Genomic DNA, 8,945 nt, shown 5'->3' with positions numbered 1-8,945 from the left:
CTTCGAGAGATTGGTCCTCCAGCACATCAAGGACTATCTACCACCAGACTTCGACCCCCACCAATTCGCTTATCGCCAAAACAGAACCATGGAAGACGCCATTACCGTAGCTCTCCACTCTGTGCTGAGCCATCTGGAGCAGGGGCAGAGCTACGTCCGGATGCTCTTTGTGGATTATAGCTCAGCTTTCAATACAATCATTCCGGACAATCTCATTGGTAAACTGGTCACTCTCGGCCTCCCCACTCTCACATGTGCCTGGATAAAAGATGTCCTCACCAACCGGCCCCAGACTGTGAGACTCGGCCCCCACCTCTCCTCCACTCGCAGGTTGAGTACCGGTTCCCCACAGGGCTGTGTGCTAAGCCCCCTCTTATACTGTCTCTACACCTACGACTGTAGTCCGGCCCACAACAACAACCGCATCATCAAATTTGCTGACGACACTACTGTAGTCGGACTTATTTCAAAGGGAGACGAGGCAGCCTACAGAGAGGAAGTCCTGAAGTTGACAACCTGGTGCTCAGAAAACAATCTGGCTCTGAACACCAGGGAAACAAAAGAGCTCATTGTCGACTTCAGGAGGCACAGCACCGACTTAGTCCCCCTACACATCAACGGCGAGTGTGTGGAGAGCGTCAACACCTTCCGGTTTCTCGGCGTCCATATCGCTGCTGATATCTCCTGGACAGACAACACGACAGTAGTCATCAAGAAGGCTCAGCAGCCGCTGCACTTCCTGAGGGTCCTCAGGAAGCACAACCTGGACTCCAACCTGCTGCTGACCTTCTACCGCTCGTCCATCGAGAGCCTGCTGACATACTGCATTACAGCATGGTATGGCAGCTGCACCATGGCAGACAGGGAGAGGCTTCAGAGGGTAACTAGGACAGCGCAGAAGATCATTTGTTGCCCTCTCCCCTCCCTGATGGATATCTACACCTCCTGCTGCCTTAGCAGGGCAAAGAAGATCATCAAAGACAGCTCCCATCCTGCGTTTGGACTGTTCGACCTGCTCCCCTCTGGAAGGCTCTATAGGTGCATCAAATCCAGGACAAATAGACTCAGAAATAGTTGCTTTCCGAAAATTATAACTACTCTTAATTCAAATTCACACATGCACTGACTTCACAGCCCAACACCCGGACTTCCATCTGTATATATGTATATAGTGCCAAAGAATTGTGCACCTATCCCCCCCCCTTCTCCCTTCTGTTTTTTGTTTCTCTGTTTCTTGTTTTTTGTACTAAATTATATGTATGCACTGAGTACGAGCAGCTTTCAATTTCACTGTACATGTATAGTGACAATAAATGGCATATCTATATCATAACAGATGATTGCACCCGAGTCGAGCAGCCGGGAAGCATTGTAGCATTGTAGTGTAGTGTAGAACTAATTGTGTTATAATCTAGTTCTACAGCAGATGTCATCATTTTACACAAGTTAGCACAGAAATAGTCTGATCCTTTAGCAGGGCGGTAACAGAAGCATGATCTATTAGTAGAGCGCTTATTTCAGCAAATAACAATTATAAAGGCACCTTTAACTTAGATCTTAACTATACCAAAAAACGGAATAATAAAGAAAAATATGAGGGGAAAAGTGAATAAAATGATGAGACGTGAAATGTGATGCAGTGTTGGGGCCCGGGAGTAACCAGGCTACCACAGCAACAAGTGACCTTTAGAGACACTTGCAATATTATCCATCAGGATACAGTGAACAAGTGGACCAGTGGACCAATGGACCAGTGGACCAGTGGACAAGTGGACCAGTGGACCAGTGGACAAGTGGACCAGTGGACAAGTGGACCAGTGGACCAGTGGACCAGTGGACCAAAACTGCATCCACGCAGAGGCGCCGCGCCATCATTGTTAAGCCAGTTGATGTTGTATTCGCAATGATTACTGTAAACATTGGGTTTCTCTTGTACTGGGAGAGTAAAGCAATAAAGTTCTCGTTGGCATCACACTCAATGCTTTCCTGTCCAGTTTATCTGTGGAAGCTCTTTGTAAACCCGCCACCCTGCCCCTGCTGCCCCATCACCAGCTCCCCGGGTGGGATTCTGCAGGCGAATTAATTCACCCCCTTCTTTCCCGGTTTCCCCCCACCCTTACATTGGAACCTGGCTGACACCCGCATCCCTGGTCCTTTGTCCCACAATCAGCCTGTCAAATAACCCCCTCACCGGTGTTCACCTATTACCGGCCATGCTTTGTCCTGCCGCTTCTCCTTCCCAGTTTCTCTCCCTCCCCCACCCGCCCTTACAAACAGTATGATTTACTCTCTCCCTCCCGACCCTCCTCCCTCTGTACCGGGCGCCCAAATATCATGAGCTTAGGGCCAAAACGTGAGAAGCAGCCCCTTCAGATAGTCGATCAGGGGCTGCAACCTCTCACACCCCATGTACATATGGAACACGGTCTCTTCCTCGCCGGTGAAGTGACAGGCGGCTGGCGAGTCGGTGAACCGGTTCCACTGGGCGGAGTGGCGTGGCAGTGTGTACACCCGCTCACAACAAAGCTCGCTGTTTCACAGGTGAGTGACGTGAACAGACTGAGACCAGTGAAGTGATGGGTAGAACAGTGTATAACCAGCATCTGCAGTTCCTTCCTACATGGAAACATAGAAAAATAGGTGCAGGAGTAGGCCATTCGGCCCTTTGAGCCTGCACCGCCATTCAATATGATCATGGCTGATCATCCAACTCAGTATCCTGTACCTGCCTTCTCTCCATACCCCCTGATCCCTCTAGCCACAAGGGCCACATCGAACTCCCTCTAAACTATAGCCAATGAACTGGCCTCAACTACCTTCTGTGGCAGAGAGTTCCAGAGATTCACCACTCTCTGTGTGAAAAATGCTCTTCTCATCTCGGTTCTAAAGGATTTTCCCTCTATCCTTAAGCTGTGACCCCTTGTCCTGGACTTCCCCAACATCGGGAACAATCTTCCTGCAACTAGCCTGTCCAATCCCTTCAGAATTTTGTAAGTTTCTATAAGATCCCCCCTCAATCTCCTAAATTCTAGCGAGTACAATCCGAGTCTATCCAGCCTTTCTTCATAAGAAAGTCCTGACATCCCAGGAATCAGTCTGGTGAACCTTCTCTGCACTCCCTCTATGGCAATAATGTCCTTCCTCAGATTTTGAGACCCACTGCTGTTCGCTTACCGCCACAACAGATCAACGGTGGATGCGATCTCGCTGGCCCTCCACTCCGCACTGGGCCACTTGGACAACAAAAACTCATATGTCAGGCTGTTATTTATCGATTACAGCTCGGCATTTAACACAATCATCCCATCCAAACTCGTTGCCAAACTCGCAGAACTGGGTCTCTGCGCATCCCTCTGCAACTGGATCCTCGACTTCGTCATCCACAGACCACAGCCAGTTCGTATTGGTGGATATGTGTCAGCCTCGATAACAATCAGCACGGGAGCACCTCAAGGCTGCGTGCTCAGCCCCCTGCTGTACTCACTCTATACCAATGACTGCGTAGCCAACCACAGTGTGAACTCCATCATCAAGTTCGCTGACGACGCCACTATTGTGGGGCGTATCACTGATGGGGATAAGTCAGAGTACAGAAGAGAGATCGAGCAACTGTCCATATGGTGCCAGCGCAATAACCTGGCCCTCAACACCAGCAAAACCAAGGAACTGATTGTGGACTTTGGAAGGAGTAGGAGGGGGACCCACAGCCTCATTTATATCAATGGGTCGATGGTTGAAAGGGTCAAAAGCTTCAAATTCCTGGGCGTGCACATCTCTGAAGATCTTTCCAGGTCCGAGAACACTAATGCAATTATAAAGAAAGCTCATCAGCGCCTCTACTTCCTGAGAAGATTACGGAGAGTCGGTTTGTCAGGGAAGACTCTCTCTAACTTCTACAGGTGCACAGTAGAGAGCATGCTGACCGGTTGCACCATGGCTTGGTTCGGAAATTTGAGCGCCCTGGAGAGGAAAAGACTACAAAAATTAGTAAACACTGCCCAGTCCATCATCGGCTCTGGCCTTCCTTCCATCGAGGGGATTTATCGCAGCCGCTGCCTCAAAAAGGCTGGCAGTATCATCAAAGACCCACACCATCCTGGCCACACACTCATCTCCCTGATACCTTCAGGTAGAAGGTACAGGAGCCTGAAGACTGCAACAACCAGGTTCAGGAATAACTACTTCCCCACAGCCATCAGGCTATTAAACCTGGCTCGGACAAAACTCTGATTATTAATATCCACTTTCTGTTATTTGCACTTTATCAGTTTATTTATTCATGTGTGTATATATTTATTTCATGGTGTATGGACACATTTATCTGGTTTGTAGTAAATGCCTACTATTTTAAATCAACATGTAGAGGAACCAACGAGAGAACAGGCTATTTTAGACTGGGTATTGAGTAATGAGGAAGGGTAAGTTAGCAATCTTGTTGTACGTGCCCCCTTGGGCAAGAGTGACCATAATATGGTTGAGTTCTTCATTAGGATGGAGAGTGACATTGTTAAGTCAGAAACAATGGTTCTGAACTTAAAAAAAGGTAACTTTGAGGGTATGAGACGTGAATTGGCCAAGATTGACTGGCAATTAATTCTAAAAGGGTTGACGGTGGATATGCAATGGAAGACATTTAAAGACTGCATGGATGAACTACAAAAATTGTTCATCCCAGTTTGGCAAAAGAATAAATCAGGGAAGGTAGTACATCCATGAATAACAAGGGAAATCAGGGATAGTATCAAAGCGAAGGATGATGCGTACAAATTAGCCAGAAAAAGCAGCATACCGGAGGACTGGGAGACATTCAGAGACCAGCAGAGGAGGACGAAGGGCTTAATTAGGAAAGGAAAAATGGATTATGAAAGAAAACTGGCAGGGAACATAAAAACTGACTGCAAAAGTAGCAGGGGACCGCGGGTCAAAGGAGTTGGAGGAATTGAGTGAAATCCAGGTTAGCCGGGAAGTGGTCTTGGGTAAATTGAATGGATTAAAGGCCGATAAATCCCCAGGGCCAGATAGGCTGCATCCCAGAGTACTTAAGGAAGTAGCTCCAGAAATAGTGGATGCATTAGTAATAATCTTTCAAAACTCTTTAGATTCTGGTGTAGTTCCTGGAGATTGGCGGGTAGCAAACGTAACCCCACTTTTTAAGAAGGGAGGGAGAGAGAAAATGGGAAATTACAGACCAGTGAGTCATACATCGGTAGTGGGGAAACTGCTAGAGTCAGTTATTAAAGATGAGATAGCAGCACATTTGGAAAGTGGTGAAATCATTGGACAAAGTCAGCATGGATTTACGAAAGGTAAATCATGTCTGACGAATCTTATAGAATTGTTCGAGGATGTAACTAGTAGCGTGGATAGGGGAGAACCAGTGGATGTGTTGTTTGCGGATGACGCTAAGCTGGGGGGCAGTGTTAGCTGTGAGGAGGATGCTAGGAGACTGCAAGGTGACTTGGATAGGCTGGGTGAGTGGGCAAATGTTTGGCAGATGCAGTATAATGTGGATAAATGTGAGGTTATCCATTTTGGTGGAAAAACGGGAAAGCAGACTATTATCTAAATGGTGGCCGATTGGGAAAGGGGGAGATGCAGCGAGACCTGGGTGTCATGGTACACCAGTCATTGAAGGTAGGCATGCTGGTGCAGCAGGCAGTAAAGAAAGCGAATGGTATGTTAGCTTTCATTGCAAAAGGATTTGAGTATAGGAGCAGGGAAGTTCTACTGCAGTTGTACAGGGTCTTGGTGAGACCACACCTGGAGTATTGCGTACAGTTTTGGTCTCCAAATCTGAGGAAGAACATTATTGCCATAGAGGGAGTGCAGAGACGGTTCACCAGACTGATTCCTGGGATGTCAGGACTGTCTTATGAAGAAAGACTGGATAGACATTGTTTGTACTCTCTAGAATTTAGGAGATTGAGAGGGAATCTTATAGAAACTTACAAAATTCTTAAGGGGTTGGACAGGCTAGATGCAGGAAGATTGTTCCCGATGTTGGGGAAGTCCAGGACAAGGGGTCACAGCTTAAGGATAAGGGTGAAATCCTTTAATACCGAGATGAGAAGAACTTTTTTCACACAGAGAGTGGTGAATCTCTGGAACTCTCTGCCACAGAGGGTAGTTGAGGCCAGTTCATTGGCTATATTTAAGAGGGAGTTAGATGTGGCCCTTGTGGCTAAGGGGATCAGGGGGTATGGAGAGAAGGCAGGTACGGGATACTGAGTTGGATGATCAGCCATGATCATATTGAATGGCGGTGCAGGCTCGAAGGGCCGAATGGCCTACTCCTGCACCTAATTTCTATGTTTCTATGTTTCTATTTTCTGTATGCTTAAGCAAAGTAAGAATTTCATTGTCCTATACAGGGACACATGACAATAAACTCACTTGAACTTGAACTTGAACTTGAACAAAACTGTACACAATACTCCAGGTGTGGTCTCACCAATACTCTGTACAACTGCAGCAGAACCTCTCTTCTCCAATACTCAAATACCTTTGCTATGAATGCCATCCTCTAGGGGCGCTGCCCTGGCAGCAGCCTCTGCCAACAGCCTGTCTGTCATTTCAATCTTTTTTTAAATTTCTAGTTAGTCTAAAGTCTTGTGTTGGGGGAAACTTTAACTTTTCTATGTGGGGGAGGGCAGGGTAAGGGGAAAACCGTTTCCCAGTCTCTTCCTGGCGGGGACATGACTATTTCTCCGAGTCGCGTTTTTGCCCCCCACCTCGTGGCCTACCAGCTAGATCGGAGCGGCCTTTCCTGCCGGGGATCGGGAACCGGACCAGGGCTGCTCCAGCGGCGGTGCAGCGCTGGAGTCACCGCGGGCGGGCGATGCCTACCTGGGTCGCCGTTTGGAGCTCCGGAGCGTTGGGCCGCTGCTCCAACATCGTGGAGCTCTGTTGCAGAGAGCGTCCAACGCGGGTGGCGCTGAACAACATCGTGCAGTCTTGGGGTGCCTAGCAGAGGGCCGCCAGCAGCAGTCTCCACCCGGCGCGGCCTACGGACTTTGGAAGCCGCCGACTCCGGTAGGAGGGGGCCGACTCTGTGTCCACGCCGTTGAGGACGTCCCGCAGCCCCGACGTCGGACTTGTATCACCCCGGCGAGCGGTCCTGGACATCGGGCCGTCCATAGCTGCAACTGCGGAGGGCACGGGGAGGCCCTGACCATGGGGAACAATGGAGGAAGAGACTGACTTTGGTGCCTTCCCACACAGTGGGAAACTTTCATTCTGCTGTGTGGGGATATTTTATATCAAATTCTATAGTGTGTGTTCTTTATTTTTTTTATTGTATGGCTGTATGGGGATTTCATTTCACTGTGCCATCTGGCACATGTGACAATTAAATGTCTTTAAGTTCAGAACCATTAACCATATAACCAAATAACAATTACAGCACGGAAACAGGCCATCTCGGCCCTACAAGTCCGTGCCGAACAACTTTTTTCCCTTAGTCCCACCTGCCTGCACTCATACCATAACCCTCCATTCCCTTCTCATTCATATGCCTATCCAATTTATTTTTAAATGATACCAACGAAGCTGCCTCCACCACTTTCACTGGAAGCTCATTCCACACCGCTACCACTCTCTGAGTAAAGAAGTTCCCCCTCATGTTACCCCTAAACTTCTGTCCCTTAATTCTGAAGTTATGTCCTCTTGTTTGAATCTTCCCTATTCTCAAAGGGAAAAGCTTGTCCACATCAACTATGTCTATCCCTCTCATCATTTTAAAGACCTCTATCAAGTCCCCCCTTAATCTTCTGCGCTCCAGAGAATAAAGACCTAACTTATTCAACCTATCTCTGTAACTTAGTTGCTGAAACCCAGGCAATATTCTAGTAAATCTCCTCTGTACTCTCTCTATTTTGTTGACATCCTTCCTATAATTGGGCGACCAAAATTGTACACCATACTCCAGATTTGGTCTCACCAATGCCTTGTACAATTTTAACATTACATCCCAGCTTCTATACTCAATGCTCTGATTTATAAAGGCTAGCATACCTAAAGCTTTCTTTACCACCCTATCTATATGAGATTCCACCTTCAAGGAACTATGCACGGTTATTCCCAGATCCCTCTGTTCAACTGTATTCTTCAATTCCCTACCATTTACCATGTACGTCCTATTTTGATTTGTCCTGCCAAGGTGTAGCACCTCACATTTATCAGCATTAAACTCCATCTGCCATCTTTCAGCCCATTCTTCCAAATGGCCTAAATCACTCTGTAGACTTTGGAAATCCTCTTCATTATCCACAACTATCTTGGTATCATCTGCATACTTACTAATCCAATTTACCACACCTTCATCCAGATCATTGATGTACATGACAAACAACAAAGGACCCAACACAGATCCCTGTGGCACCCCACTAGTCACCTGCCTCCAACCCGACAAACAGCCATCCACCATTACCCTCTGGCTTCTCCCATTCAGACACTGTTGAATCCATCTTGCTACTCCTGCATTTATACCCAACAGTTGAACCTTCTTAACCAATCTTCCATGAGGAACCTTGTCAAAGGCCTTACTAAAGTCCATATAGACAACATCCACTGCTTTACCCTCATCAATTTCCCTAGTAACCTCTTCAAAAAATTCAAGAAGATTAGTCAAACATGACCTTCCAGGCACAAATCCATGTTGACTGTTCCTAATCAGACCCTGTTTATCCAGATGCTTATATATATATTATCTCTAAGTATCTTTTCCATTAATTTTCCCACCACTGTCCTCGGGGACTATTCCCGTTTCTAATGACATTTGAAATATTTCTGTCATAGCCCCGGCTATTTCTTCACTAACTTCCCTCAATGTCCTAGGGAATATCCTGTCAGGACCTGGAGACTTATCCACTTTTATATTTTTCAAAAGTGTGAGTACTTCTTTTACTTTGAAACTCATAGTATCCATAGCTAATCTACTAGTTTCC

Source organism: Leucoraja erinacea, unplaced genomic scaffold (genome assembly GCF_028641065.1).
Source record: "Leucoraja erinacea ecotype New England unplaced genomic scaffold, Leri_hhj_1 Leri_581S, whole genome shotgun sequence".
In the NCBI taxonomy this organism is placed as follows: domain Eukaryota; kingdom Metazoa; phylum Chordata; class Chondrichthyes; order Rajiformes; family Rajidae; genus Leucoraja; species Leucoraja erinaceus.
This window is presented reverse-complemented; position numbering follows the sequence as displayed.